The sequence below is a fragment of the Mobula birostris genome, chromosome 3, assembly GCF_030028105.1.
Source record: "Mobula birostris isolate sMobBir1 chromosome 3, sMobBir1.hap1, whole genome shotgun sequence".
Classification (NCBI taxonomy): domain Eukaryota; kingdom Metazoa; phylum Chordata; class Chondrichthyes; order Myliobatiformes; family Myliobatidae; genus Mobula; species Mobula birostris.
Genome location: NC_092372.1, coordinates 151,711,479 through 151,726,394, shown reverse-complemented (window position 1 = coordinate 151,726,394; position 14,916 = coordinate 151,711,479). Strand labels below are relative to the sequence as shown.

At 42.7% G+C, this 14,916-nt stretch overlaps 1 protein-coding gene across 4 annotated transcripts in view; it reads left to right on the top strand.

Annotated features, from left to right (window-relative positions):
* The first annotated feature begins 2,642 nt into the window (after positions 1-2,642).
* Positions 2,643-14,916, top strand: part of poc1bl (POC1 centriolar protein homolog B (Chlamydomonas), like) — a 49,728-nt gene continuing 37,454 nt past the window's right edge. The window contains exon 1 of one of the 4 annotated variants that reach the window (XM_072253446.1): positions 2,643-2,710. The gene's annotated coding sequence lies outside the window, so the exon portion shown is untranslated. Of the gene's footprint in view, positions 2,711-3,616; positions 3,863-14,916 lie in introns of those variants that run through there. The other 3 variants (XM_072253447.1, XM_072253444.1, XM_072253445.1) reach the window with 3 other exon arrangements.

Genomic DNA, 14,916 nt, shown 5'->3' with positions numbered 1-14,916 from the left:
ATATTTTGGCTATAATTATTAAAAATCCAGTAGTTAGATAATTTTAGTTTGTTCAGGCCAATGATCAATTTTATAGGATTGGAGTGAGTGAAACCAAATTGTAGCATCAGTTTCATTTTAAGATGGGAGATAATTGTAGAAAAGCTGCAAAACATTTCTGGTCTTTTTATAGTGGAACCAACAGGTGGTCATGAGAAGTGAAAGAGATATTAATATATAACTTGAATGCATTGTATTGGATATTCACTATTCAGGGCCAGGAGACTTTTTTTGCTAAACTGAGCTTTCTGAGCACAGCAGCTGACACTTATAAAGGTTAGAGTTTTTGAATAAGTTAAACTTCCAACCAATAATTTTTGTTCAGCAGCTTGTTGTAAATGGAGCCAGTCTTCAGTTCTTAATATAAATGGCAAGCAACAATCAGTTGTAATAAGTTTTTTTTAAAAAAAGGCAACTTTGCAAACAAGCACTGTCAGAAGCAGACTTGCTGGCCCCACAGCATGTGGATTTATGGCTCAAAGGGTGCAGTGTAAGACAATGGGTACGTTAACTGAGCTTGTTTCAAACTAGATAATGCTGGCTAAGTTGTTTAGTTCAAGGAAGCTTGCTGGTCAGATTAATATTATCATTTAGCATATCAAATAGCTGATCTGTTTTTCAAGGTTTGTGTGCCTAGAAAGTCAGCTTCACTGAATTAATTGTGGGCATCTGGGTTCTCTGTCTCTAGAAGCTTTCAGACCAACTGTATTAAAGGGTATCTGAAATATAAAATATCATGTGTGTGAAGTCACCCGAGTGGCTGAGAACCAGTATAAATGAAGAAAGCAGTCCAAGTTTATTAGGAATGATCCAGGGACATCAAGAAGAATGACAGAAACACAGGGTGAACTACAATCCATTCCTCTGCTTTTGATTTCTATGACAGATGACTGGTTCATCTGTGGCTCATGGGTATGTCTTTTTAGCTCAGATGATTTATACCTATGTTTTGGAAATACTTTGTGTTTTAGAAATGGATTGTAATTTGGAAATCTTTTATAAGATAGAAATCTGAGTTTTAAAAGTGTTTTAAGAATTTTGTCTGGATTTAAATGTGTATCACTGAAAATAAATAAAACTCTGTTTAAGCAACACACACAAAATGCTGGTGGAACGCAGCAGGCCAGGCAGCATCTCTAGGAAGAGGTACAGTTGACGTTTCAGGCCAAGACCCTTCGTCAGGACTAACTGAAAGAAGAGATAGTAAGAGATTTGAAAGTGGGAGGGGATGGGGAGATCCAAAATGATAGGAGAAGACAGGAGGGAGAGGGAAGAAGCTGAGAGCTGTAAAGTTGATTGGCAAAAGGGATACAGAGTTGGAGAAGGGAGAGGATGTTTAAACTATCTTTAAACTACTTTGTTAGCTGGATGTATATCCTCCTTGGTTGGAAGACTGACCACTGCTCAAATAGTGGGTATGTGCAGTTAAACTTGCCATGGAGGATGAACAGGGAAGTGAACAAGTTTTGAAGGGTGGGCAGTTACTGTATAACCTCCCTTTATTGAGGGTACCAGTAGCTATCTGTATTTGAAACAGCTTAAGATCCTCTTTTGAGTTTAGAACTTCATGGTCAGTAAACTCAACACCATCACAGCATTCAAGATCAACTGCAATCCTGTCCATAGAAACAGAAATTTCAAGATAATTATCTCATGGGTTTTATTTTCATGGTGTTATGAAAATAATAGAGGATGGATATGAGTTGCTATGACTCCAAATGTTGTTGTTCGCTTCAATTGTTTGCATGATTTGTATTTTTTTTCCTTTCTCTTGTGCATTGGATGTTGGTCTTTAATCTTTTCTTTAATTTGGTTCTCGGGGGTTTCTTGCTTTGTGGCTGCCCGTAAGCAAACACATCTCAAGATTGTATAATTTATACATTCTGAGATAATCAATGTACTTTGAATCTTTTGAAATGTTGAACAATATGGTATGTGGTGGGAACCCAGGATGGAGAGGGTGGCTTGATCACTATTTTAGGGAAAAAATTTTTTAAATCGACCGAGTTTTTATCTTAAATAAAGTATCACTATTTTCCAGAAAAAAAACATAATGGTTCTGTAATCATTAAATTTGCTGATTCTTCTCGCATCTTTAACTCCAACCCAAATTATCTCTGATGCTGTACATAATTCATTATATTATTATATTAGTCTTTTAGAGATCTGATAATTTACTAACCTCTGTTGCAATATTTCTTTGGGTGTCAGTTCAGATCCAGTCTGCATATTCAAATAAGTTGATCACAATCTATTTTAAAGTGCATTTATATTCTTCTCAGTGGACAATAACATATGACACACACCAGTTATAATTGAGTTGCCCAGCGACTCCCTGGCGTGGGCCATGAAGAAACAGAGGGATCTGAAGTGTTGGTTTGAGTTGCCACGATACAGATTAAGAGACGGCAGTTTGTCTAAACCACTTCATGTTCATGACATGGTTCAGGAGTTTGGGGGAAATACCGGGAAAATAAAGCAGATTATAAAACGTTGCACTAATCAAAGTCTATTAACACCTGATACAAATTTAAAAGTAATTTGAGTGTCTGCGATTGAATACAGTATTCGATTCACTAAGATGATAGGATGGGGGAGGGGAACAGAGTGCTGAGATGTCCGGTTTCCATGTTGAAACAAGATAGGTACCGGGGTAATGACCACAACTGAGGTAAGCCGATTATTATTGCCTTTTGCCTGAGCTGCTCCAGAAACCTCTTCGAACCCTATATCTTCTGATGCATGTCATTCAGTGTCGGGGGTCGGAAAAAAAAACAATCTGCTGAATGAACTCATCGGGTCAGACGCTACTTGTGCAAGGAAATGGGCAATCAACGTTTCGGGGCGAGACCCTTGATTTGGACCAGACGCAGGGCCTTGATTCGAAATCTTGATAGTCCATTTCCCTCCCTAGATGCTGCCTGACCGGCTGAGTTCCTCGAGCAACTTTAGCTCCAGATTGCAGCACCTGCAGCGAAGTCAGGGATCGGGCTGCCCACCTTGTGTAATACACACAACGCTGGAGGATTTCCCCGGGTCTACGTCCACTTTCCTTCATTGATGCTGCCTGACCTGCTGAGTTCCTTTAGCGTTTTAGGTGTTGCTTCAGATTCCAGCATTTGCGGTCTCTTAAGTCTCCGCACCCGGCCAGCCCATGAAGCTTTTACAACGACAACGCTGAGTGGAGAATCACACGCCATCCTTTCTCGGGCAGATAATCCCATTCCCGCACTAAATTCCCTGCCTAACACAATCGCTGCGGGACTGATGCGCGACAATTTAAGACCAGCACTTTCGAATGACAACTCAGATGGCCAACAAACATCCTTACTCCTCACTCAGGATCATTCCTGTTAAAAAAAAACTTATAAAGGCTGTGGCAGAAAAGATGAAGGGCAAAGTTAAAGGCGAGAACATGAACCAGGGAGTTTGGCGGGAGAGGATTAGGAGATTTATTTAGTCAACAAAAAGGTGAGGATGTACAACCCCATGAAGGAGGCGATGATAACTGGGGAGCATCATGTTCGCCCGCTTCCACCAGTCGCCTGTCCCACAATGCGCTGTGCTGCTGCTCGGGCTCCGAGTGTGAGGGACAGGGACTTCCTGGCACAGACACAGTACACAACAGAACGAATCCGGAGCCTCCTATTTATGACTACTAGTTGGGTCTGGGCCGAAAGATAACGCCGTTGACAGGCAGCAAGAGCTGAGGCCACCGCCCTCCCGCTGCACTCTCCTTGCTCTGCTCCAGTCAGCCGGAGTCGCTTGGACCTTTGGCCGGAATGGGGTGGCTCGGCGCCCCGAGCGCGGCCGCGGTGAGTGAGTGAGTGAGCTGCAGCTATCATCCCCGCCCCCTTCTCTCTCTCTCTCTCTCTCTCGCGCACACACACACACACACACACACACACACACACACACACACACACACACACACACACACACACACACACACACACACACACACACACACTCTCGACCTCCCGCAACTTTCTCCCCTGCGGCAGTCACACTTTAAGAAAAGTTTGCAAGTTGCTGGAGCCCAGGCCGCGTTTGCAACACGTAGTTGACGAACCCCTTTCACGGTGGTTCGGCGCTGCTCGTTCACAGCCAGTACCCATTCCTGGCGGTTGTGGGGCCGAAGGCGTGGCAGGTTCCGCCGGCCAGCCTCTCGAAACAAGTTTGAGTTGTACTGCTCAGCCGACGACACGCGGCGAACGGGTTAACGGGCGCTTGTTGCTTCCGACTGCCTCTTTGCGCTTCTCCCGTTTATGCTTCTGGTGTTGGGGGGTCTGGACTTCGCCCTCAATAGTGTGTTTTCGGGGTTGACAGTCACACTGTAAGAGCTTGGAAAAACTACTGCCAGCAATTCGATGTCATTTTTGAGGCAGTTGTAGTTCCTCAAAGGGTAGATAATGTTTTGGTTCTGTTGCAGCAATTCCCCTGGGAAGAGTGAGGATTTGGATTTACAACTGAACATTTGTCAGCTAAATTCTGTGATTCCTGCTGGGTCCGAATTAACCGCGGCCCTCGTACGCATACGCCTATATAGTTCTACCAACTCGCTGGGAAGTTTGTTCTGCGTGTTACAGAATGAAAACGAAACGTTCTGTCCTAGGGTTTGCAGATTTCTCGATTTTTTTCAATCACAAATTAATTACAGATTCCCTAAAAGCGAATAGTTAAAGTGTTAAAGAATTGAGCTGATACTCCGGGTAATGGGTAAACATTGAATTCTACATATTATTGCAGACTCAGCGACCAGTGGAAGTTTAGAGTTAATAAACCACATTGCTGGTTTTGTGCCCTTGTTCCTTCATTGTTGGTATAAAATTGTTCATAGTCTGCCTTTTTATAATTACTTTGCGCCCATTATCAGTAAATCAACACCAAACAAGAGAAAATCTGGAGATGCTGGAAATCGAGCAACACACACAAAATTCTGGAAGAACTCAGCAGGCCAGGCAGCATCTGTGGAAAAAAAGTACAGTCGATGTTTTGTGCATCCTCACCTTAAAACCACTTTGCCCTTTAAATCGGTCTCCCCCTCCCCCCCCTTCCAATCCATGTACCTGTTCAAATGATTCTTAAACAAAAACAGGAAGTGCTAGAAACTTCAGGAAAGAGAAGTGCTGTTAATGTTCCTGGTCATGAACCCTTTCTCAGAATTGGGAAAGAGAAAAAAAATGTTAGTTTTACGTAGTAGAGTAGTCTCTTTTTTTTCCTGCAGCATTTTCAAGTTTTGTTTTTCAAGTGTTTTCTGAGGTTGGATTCTTCTTGGAGTTTGGTGTCAGAGAGCTAAGTGGTCTCAGTTCCCTAGAATTCAACATCACCTTTTAATTTGAGAGAAAGGGACCAAAGTATTTAATATTTTAAAATTTACTTAAATAATATCAGTCATTTCATTATATTAGGAATTTCATTTTGACAAGTTTGACAGTCAACTAAGTTAGTAATATTAATTTATCTGGCTGTCAAAACTATAATTTTACCTTGTTTTGTAGTTGGGCTGATTCTGCCCACTGATATAAAATGAATTATGATTGCAGGGCTTGATGGCTGCACATCCAATGCAGTGGGATTTCTGCTTACAAAGCTCTCCTGCATAGAGATCTACTGAGAAGAACTGGGATGAGTTCAGCTGCATAAATCACAGTTGGAGTATTGAGTTCAGTTTTGGACATCCTACTCTAGAAAATATGCTGTTAAGTTGAAAAGAGTACGGGGGAGATTGATGAGGATATTGCTGGGACTGAAATATAAATATATGTATGAGATTGAGCAGGTTGGGACCTTTTTCATTGTAGCATAATCTAATGGAGGTGTAAAAAAATCAAAAGCAGCATAGGCAGGGTGGATGCACACAATCTTGTAAGCTTGGGGAATCAAGAGTTGGAGAGGTTAGGTTTAAGGTGAGAGGGCAGAGATTTAATAGGAACCTGAGGGACAACTTTCTCCAAAGGGTGGTTCGTGTATGGAATGAGCTGCCAGTGGAAGTGGTTGAGGCAGCTACATTAACAATATTTCAAGGGTGTATAGATTGGGAAGGTTTCGAAGGATATGGACCAAATGCAGGCAATTGGGCCTAGCTTGGATGACCTGGACTGGTTGGACTAAATGGCTGTATGACTTTATAACACTATAACTATAAGTCAATAGTGAACATTTGTGTACCATGTTGGTCAGCAAGTTATGGGGCATTCAGGCATCTTGATTAGCATTTGAGGTCAAAGGCAGAATCAACACACAGAGACAAGTGAAAATCTGGAGATGGTGGAAATCTGAGCAACGCACACAAAATCCTGGAGGAACTCAGCAGACCAGGCAGCATCTATGGAAAAAAGGCACAGTTGACGCTTTGGGCTGAGACCCTTCGCAGGACTGGACAGAAAAAGCTGAGGAGTAGATTTGAAATGGGGGTAGGGGGGTGGGAGAGAAACACTAGGCGATAGGTGAAACTTGGAGGAGGAGGGGTGAAGCAAAGAGCGAAGAAGTTGATTGGTGAAAGAGACAAGGCCATGGAAGAAAGAGAAATGGAGGGGTGGTGAAGGAGGTACCAGAGGGAGGTGATGGGTGGGCAAGGAGATAACATGAGAGAGGGAAAAGGGGATGCGAAGTAGTGAAGGGGGGGAAGGCATTACTGAAAGTTTGAGGTATTGAGGTTCATGCCATCAGGTTGGAGGCTACCCAAACAGAAAATAAGTTTCCTCCAACCTAAGTGTGGGCTGATCATGACAGTGGAGGAGGTCATGGATGGACATATCGGAATGGGAAGTGGAATTAAAATGGGTGGCCGCTGGGAGATCATGCTTGTTCTGGCGGGCGGAGCGTAGATGCTCGGCAAAGCGGTTATAATAACACACAGTATGCTTTCACGTGTTTGGGATGTAACAAGCATGTTAGAGCCAATGAATATGTTTTGAGTCAATATCACAGATACATAATAAACCACTGTAGCAGATGGTTAGTGTTTTGTAGGGTTTGTTACACACCAATGCATGATTTTCTTTTTATTAGTTGAAGGATGAATGTTATATAGATACCTACTGAATTGAATCGTGTAGGATCTTTCCTGTTGATATGACAAGCTTATAATGTTTCAGCCAAAAGATGGTATCTCTGAGAATGTCACATTTAGTTCATGTCGCACTGTACCATCAGCTGAGAATATACAGTTGGGATCTGAAGTAAGATTTTAATCATTGGTGGCTAACTCTTGAAATAATAGTTCAACTGCTGAGTCAAACTGATTTAATCATAAATATTTAATATTTGCTTTTAATTTTTCATTAAATGCATACACTCAGTGCCCACTTTATTAGGTACCTAATAAAGTGGCCACAGAGTGCGTGTTTGTGGCCTTCTGTTGTAGCCCATCCACTTCAAGGTTCGACACGTGTGTTTGGAGATGCTGTTCTGTACACAACTGTTGAAACACATGGTTATTTGAGTTGCTGTGACCTTCCTGTCTACTTGAGTTAGTCTGGCCATTCTCCTCTGATCTGTCTCATTAAGAAGGTGTTTTTGCCCACAGAACTGCAGCTCACTGGATGATTTTTGGTTTTAGCACCATTTTCTGTAAACTCTTGAGACTGTTGTGTCAGTAGATCATCAGTTTCTGTGATGCTCAAACTACCCTGTCTTGCGCCAACAATCATTCCACGTCACTTGGATTACTTTTCTTCCCCATTCTGATGTTTCATCTGAACAACAACTGAGCTTCCTGATCATGTCTGGATGCTTTTATGCATTGAGTTTCAACCACATGATTGGTTGATTAGATGTTTGCATTAATGAGCTGGTGTACAGATGTACCTAATTGGATGGGACTGGGACTGTTAAAATTGGTTAAAATAAGGTACCGGTCTGCTCTTCGCTTCAGGGATGTGGTTGGCCAAGTCCAACATGGGAGAGCTGGGCTTGGGCTTATCCCAAAGGCTCCTCAATGGCACAAGGCAACATCAGTGCAGAAGAGACGACTGGTGGTAGAGGAGTTGAGAAGACAGGAGGAGGCAGAGTGAAATGCCAGGGCGGTCTCAATGACCAAGCAGGGCCACTGGACTAATTGGGAGAGCCTGGAAAAGAGAAAACTTAGCTGGCGTGACATCTGGGAGATGGAGTGATCTCGGCTAAGTTTTGTCATCAGAGCCACTTATGACTTCCTACCCACGCCCCAGAACCTGAACCAGTGGTGGGGAGAAGACCCCACTTGCTCTCTTTGTCAAGCACCTGGATCACTAAGGCACATTGTAACAGGATACACCACGAACCTCACCCAGGGGCGGTACACTTGGCGGCATAACCAAGTTCTCAGACAGCTGGCATCAATCTTGGAACAGAGGCGAATCACCACAAATGCTCTCCCACAAACATCAGCGGGAAATGTCCACATCACATGATTTGTACCAGCAGGCCAACCTCCAGAGCACCATACAACATCAAAAGATGTAAGCATTCTGCAGGTTGCTCAGGATTGGAAAATGGGTGTGGACTTGGGGGAAAAAAAGCTTGTGTTTCCCCCAGACATTGCGGCTACAACACTCCGGCCAGACGTGGTCCTGTGGTCCACAACAGCCAAGCTGGCATATGTTGTGGAATTGACAGTACCGTGGGAAGATGGTGTCGAAGAAGCTTATGAGAGGAAAAAGACCAAGTACTCTGAACTGGCAACTGAGGCTGCCCAGAATGGCTGGAAGACCAAGATTTTCCCTGTAGAAGTGGGATGCAGGGGATTCGTTGCTACATCTACGACCAGTCTATTGCAGAAGATGAGGGTGAAGGGTCACTCCCTCCAACAAGCAATCAAGTCCTTGTCAAATGCAGCAGAAGAAAGCAGCAATTGGATTTGGATTAAAAGGAAAGACAACAACTGGGCTGCAAGATGAAGACAGGAAGGTATGGAACTGAGGGGGGTGTATCTAGGACGCCAGGTAGCACCGTTGAGCCCTCTGGAGACAACGTGGGCTTATCAATGAAATGTCAAAGAAGGAGGGTGCCCACTTGATGACTCCGATGACGTAGCTACCCTCCCTCCTTGTCACCACTCCAAACCCACTGCCAACATCGAGAGTGCCAACTTACCACAGGGATTGAAACATCAAGTCTTAGTAGCTCGATTACTGTTGGGATTATTCAAATATGTCAACTTCTGTCAACTAATGCAGTTTTCCACACAGTTGTGTCCAGTGGTTTCTTCAAATTCTTCAGTGAATATTAATGTCAGTTGGGTGGCAGGGTGGAGATATGTCTCTACCAAAGGAAGTGTAAGGTGCTCCTTCCCTCTGCTAGCCTGCAGCTCACCCTTGGGCAAAGTGTAGCATCTGCTTAGTGCCCCCCCTCCCCCCAGGGATCAGGGTCACATGAAGCCATGGGAGCAGGTAGTGGATAGTCTGATACCAGGCGGACAGTTCCTGAAGAGTATTGATAATGGCTGGGGTCACCCGTCTTGTAAAGGTTCTGCCCAGAAGAAGGCAATGGCAAACCACTTCTGTAGAAAAAATTGCCAAGAATGGTCATGGATAGAGGAAAGAATAAGAACTACAGCGTGAAAGGGGTCTTCCCCACAGGAAGAGCAGGTTAAAGACAGATGGAAGACCATGACTACCTATGTCATACTGCACATGATGATGATGATGATACCTTTCAAACATTCCAATTTTAATGACCTGTGTAAGTTCTATTCTTGTAATGCAAAATGTTCTTGAGGAAAGTATCTTGATTTAACTGCTTACAAAAATTAATAACATGCAGGAAATTACCTCCTGGAGCAGACAGACAGAAAAGTCATCACTTGTGCTTCCATCCACACGGGTGGTGAACCAATGGCACGTGTGCCCAAGATGACACAGGCATAAAAAATTTGTTACCACCTTCAATTCTTTAAACCCCCACACATAATAAAAAGATACATAATGAATGTCTTCACTGCCAAATGAAGCAGTGAATGATTTTTTTAAATTACCTAAGAGCAGTGAGATGTTTTTACAGGAAATATGCTGGTTTGACACCTGCTAGACAGTTGTGAGAAGAGTTGATGTTGAAGAGTACATTTTGAAATCCTCCCAGACCTGATGTGCACATCACTATTTGGATAATAAATGGTTGGGCCAGTTGGTCTTGGTTTTGATCTGTTGATATTTTTCCTCCTTTCGATTGTGAGTAAACACTGGATATTCAGTCATAATAACAATAAGTACTGTTTGTAGTTTAGCACCTCTGAGTATTTTTTTCACAATAAACATCATATTAGTAAAACAATGTTATTTGTCCATGTTGGCAAAACAATGTTATTTAAATATATTTGTGAACAATTTTTAAATGGTCTTTATCCTTTTCAGTTTGTTGGGAATGTCAGATGCAAAGAAATAAAATCCTTCAAATGATGGGAGAAGCAGCAGAGCCTATCAAGGATGATAGATTGAAAGATTTGGCATGATTTAAAAAGGATAATAAAGCATTATGCAACGTATGTTCCTAAATAGTGGGGTACAGGACTTCCACCATAAAGTGGCATTGTGAAACACGGCTTTGTGATAAAAATGAACAAGAATGAAAAGAGCAGGCCAGGCAGCATCTCTTCCTACAGATGCTGCCTGGCCTGCTGCGTTCACCAGCAACTTTGATGTGTGTTGCTTGAATTTCCAGCATCTGCAGAATTCCTGTTGTTTGCGTGAAAAAAAAAAGAATGAAAAGAACACAGTTCTCAAGAAATCAGCAAAAAAAATTCAAATTTTTTGACTTACTTCATGTAGTTCCAACGTAGTTGCTGCGAGCTTTGTGGTTGCAAAGATTATTGCTTAAGGTGGAGGACCACTCAGTGATGGAGGAAATGTTAAAGAATTATGGCTAGAATGTGCTCCTTACCTTTATGATAGTTTTCTAGAAAAGGAAAAGATTATTCCACACATGAAGGATTTACAGTGAACCAAAGTAGAATATTAATGATGGAAGCAAACATAGCAGAACAACTAAAACTTTCATGTGAATTTCTTTCTATTTATCTTGATGAGATCACTGATGTTACATCATCAACTAGACACACCATTGTTCCTCGATTTTGTAAGGGTGATGAAATCTACAAAGAATTCGTTAAATTGGCAACATTAACTGATTACACCACAGGAGTAAAATAATTGTCTGATTGCCAAGTTAACCTTTCAAAAATAGTTTCCATGACAACTGATGTCACACGCAGCATGATTGGTAAACAGGCAGGTTTCGTCAATCTATTTGCAGCAATGATAATACAGGTTTCCCCTGCCATCCGAAGGTAGAGCGTTCCTATGAAACGGTTCATAAGCCGGAATGTCGTAAAGTGAAGAAGCAATTACCATTAATTTATATGTGAAAAATTTGTGAGCATTTGCAGACCCAAAAATAACCTACCAAATCATGCCAAATAACACACAAAACCTAAAATAACAGCAACATATAGTAAAAGCAGGAATGATATGATGAATACACAGCCTATGTAAAGTACAAATACTTTTCCACAATTATTGCTTCACTGTTCTCCGTAGCGAAAATCTCACACATGCGCTCTCGGCAAAACCACGGCGCAAGCGCTCTCCAGTAACCTTTAGGCTATGAAGCTGCCAAATCATACCAAATAACACGTAAAAATACACAGCCGATATAAAGTAGAAATAATGTGTGTACAGTGTGGTATCACTTACTGGAATTGGGAAGATAGCGCCGAGCACACTGATGATGGTGTGTAAGGCTGAGTCGTTGGAGGTTGGGGTGGTGCAGTGGACCCCAGCCTCTGGGTTGCCGACCGATACCGATTCACGGAGAATGCAGGGGTACAGCGGTAGCCAGGACGAACCCAGCACATCTTTAAGAAAAAAGCTGAAACAAACAAACAAGCTAATTAATTAGGTGCCGCCCAGTACGTAAATGTCGGCCCAGATCAGAGGTGACGCAATTGGCAATTGCCTCTGATCTGGGCTGACATTTACGTGCCGGGTGCACCTAATTAATTAGCTTGTTTATTTCGGCTTTTGTCTTGAAGATGTGCTGGGTGCCTCCTGGCTACCGCTGCATTCTCTGCGAATCGGAATCTGTCCGCGGCCCGGGGGTTGGGGTGGTGGGACACTGGGGTGTTGTCTGTTTCCATCAGGGAGGCAAGTCATCTTCTATGCTTGCCTTGATGTCGAAGGTCGAGGTTCATTGTTTGCTGTGACTGATGTGGAAGGCTTGAAAAGCGACAGCATGCATGACTGCTTAGCCTCGTGCATTTTTCTATCATACAGTTCTTTGTAAGCACTCAAACCATTCTGCAAATATGCCCTAAACCGATGTACCCTTTCAAAATTAAAGTCGTACTTTATCATTGCAGTGAAAATCTCACGCTGTTGCTTCACGTTCAGTTCCTGGACGACTTCACTTTCGGTCCGTTTGCTACTGCATTCGGTTTCGGTTGTTATCCTTTCCTCTTCCAATTGTATCAGCTCTTCATCTATCAGTTCTTGGTCATGAGATGCCAAAACCTCTTCAACACCATCTTCGTCAACTTCCACAAGCCGAACTCACTTTGTCCTTACTTTGTTCACCACAATCGAAACGCTTAATTATGACTAGTTTTATACTCAGTGTAACACCGTTACGAGCTCTTTCAGGCTTTTCCGATAGCTTAGAGCTCATCTTGCAAACGGCTGCTCACAGGCAGGTGTTTAAGCAATGCCGTTCCGAATCCAGGGGAGGAGCGGCTGCTCAGGGCGCGTGCTGATTGTTTTTTCGCGCGCTGCCTTTTTTTGTAACAGTGAAGACACCTTCTGTTAGCGAAAACAGGTAACTAATGTAGGTCTTTCATAACAGTGGGGTTTCGTAAAGTGAACATTCGAAAAGCGGGGGACACTTGTATTTGTTCAAAATTCCTATGGTACGTGAGATAAATTTTTTTAGAAGTTTATCAGCAATTTGGGTGCATGTTCTCAAAAAGGTTTGCCACAGCTGACCTAGGACAATGCAGTATTGCATCTAAAAGCTTAGCTAGTCGTTAAGAAAATCTATATTCTTTTCTTGGGCACCACCTTGGACTTGAGGTTAACCTGTTTCCACTTTGATTTTCCAGGTTCTGAGGTGACTAATAAGGCCATTGTGGGAGCTAGAACCACAGCTGGGGCGAACATTTAGTGTATAAAGTGGGTGCTGCTTCTACCTTCGTCATCAAGTTTCTGAGTCATAGTGAATGAGCTCGAAGTCTCAGCGCCAATCTGAGCACTCTAGTTGACTGTGAATGGTCATGAGCTAGTGATTACCACATCAGTGGGGGTGTTGCTTCTTTTAAGAGAGTTTGAGAATGTTCCTTGAACTTTTTCTCTGATCAGCTGGTAATTAATTGGAATTCAGAAGGTTAGTGCCAGACACGTGAATGATGCACCCTGTTCAACAGAGCTAAGTGTAATTCGAACTTCAGTGATTGGGATTTTGGTCTGGGAGAGGATGTTAATGTTTCAGTGGATTTCGAAGATTTTGCTTGCCTCTATTTCCTTGACATGTCCGGTGTAGTGTGCAGGAAAGCAAGGATCACTGTTGCCTTGTGTACCATGGGTTTTGTTTTATACTTCAAGGATTTAGGCTTCTTCAGCAAAACTCGCATTTCGTGCCAATGGTGGTGGTGAGGTTTAAGGTCTTAATCCTCAAACACGTTTCCATTATTGGCCAAAGGCTTCGAAGATGGTATTGAAACATTGGGTCAATATTTGACAGGAGATGCGTTGTTTCAGGGCTGTTGTTGCACTGGCATGTAGGGCAACAATGAAGGTCCTCCATCTCTGTCTGTCTGTCTTTGGTCATATACGTCGCACACAGATATAGAAGGATTTCTGATTGCTGTTTCCGTAACAGTTTTTGTTTGACCAGTCAGGGCTGTTAGCCTTGAGCTGAACACCTGAACCTGGAGGAGCAGTGGACCACTTTTAGTCTGGCCTCTGCCCTTTGACCTCTTTGGCATGGGTGACTACAAAGAGCCAAAGCAGAAAGCCCTGACTCCAGCCAACATAGCTCTTCGGGTCACTGAGACATACAAGCCTCCAAGCCCTATGACAAGATTGTGGTCCTCTTGGAGGCAGGGCTATTGAGTGAATGCTTTTATTGGATGAGTAGTTTTAATATTTCATATCAAGCTTTGATAGTGTAAGTGGTTTACTGACATTGTTGCTCTTTTGGCCCATTGTTAACATGAGATACAGCGAAGCGGCAGGAATACTAATGCTGTAACAATGTTACTTTTTTTTCAAAACAGTAGCCCTAATTTCACAATTTTGCTTCTGCATTTTTACTGAAATGGTGAAGGTGATTCGAGGGCTAGCAATATTTTAATGGATATTTGCAAAATGGGTTAGAAATTAGTTTCCCCACAATGGAAGAGCTGGCGAATTATTGGGGCAGATCTGTAAAATCCCTGAGCAACTCAAAGCTGAATGGCTTGCTAGTGTTTAAAAAAAGTTTCTGAGGGAGTTGGGATACTTAAAATGTGAAGAAAGGATAAGAGAACTGAATCCGTTTTCATTACTGAAGAAAACACTTAAGCAGGATGTGGAATTAAAAAATGTCCAGTTGACATTGAAGAAGAAAGGAGATGAAAGTAATGCATAAGGACCTTAATGGTTTTACAATGGTTGGTACAAAATTCTGTTCTCTTTCCTCTTGTTTTGGAGTCAGCTGGACTTGATGATTGTGAACTTAAGTTGATCTTCAGGATAGCATAACCTTGGCTTAGATTTCATGCTGGTCCTGGGGAGGTGCTCCACTGCTATAAGCCGTATATGCACAGTAGAGAACTTGTGAGCAATCACTACATACTATTTGAATGTGAGGAAACTCCCTTTTATCTCTTTGCTGCTTGAGTGCAGAACATCTGCTGCCTATGTCTAC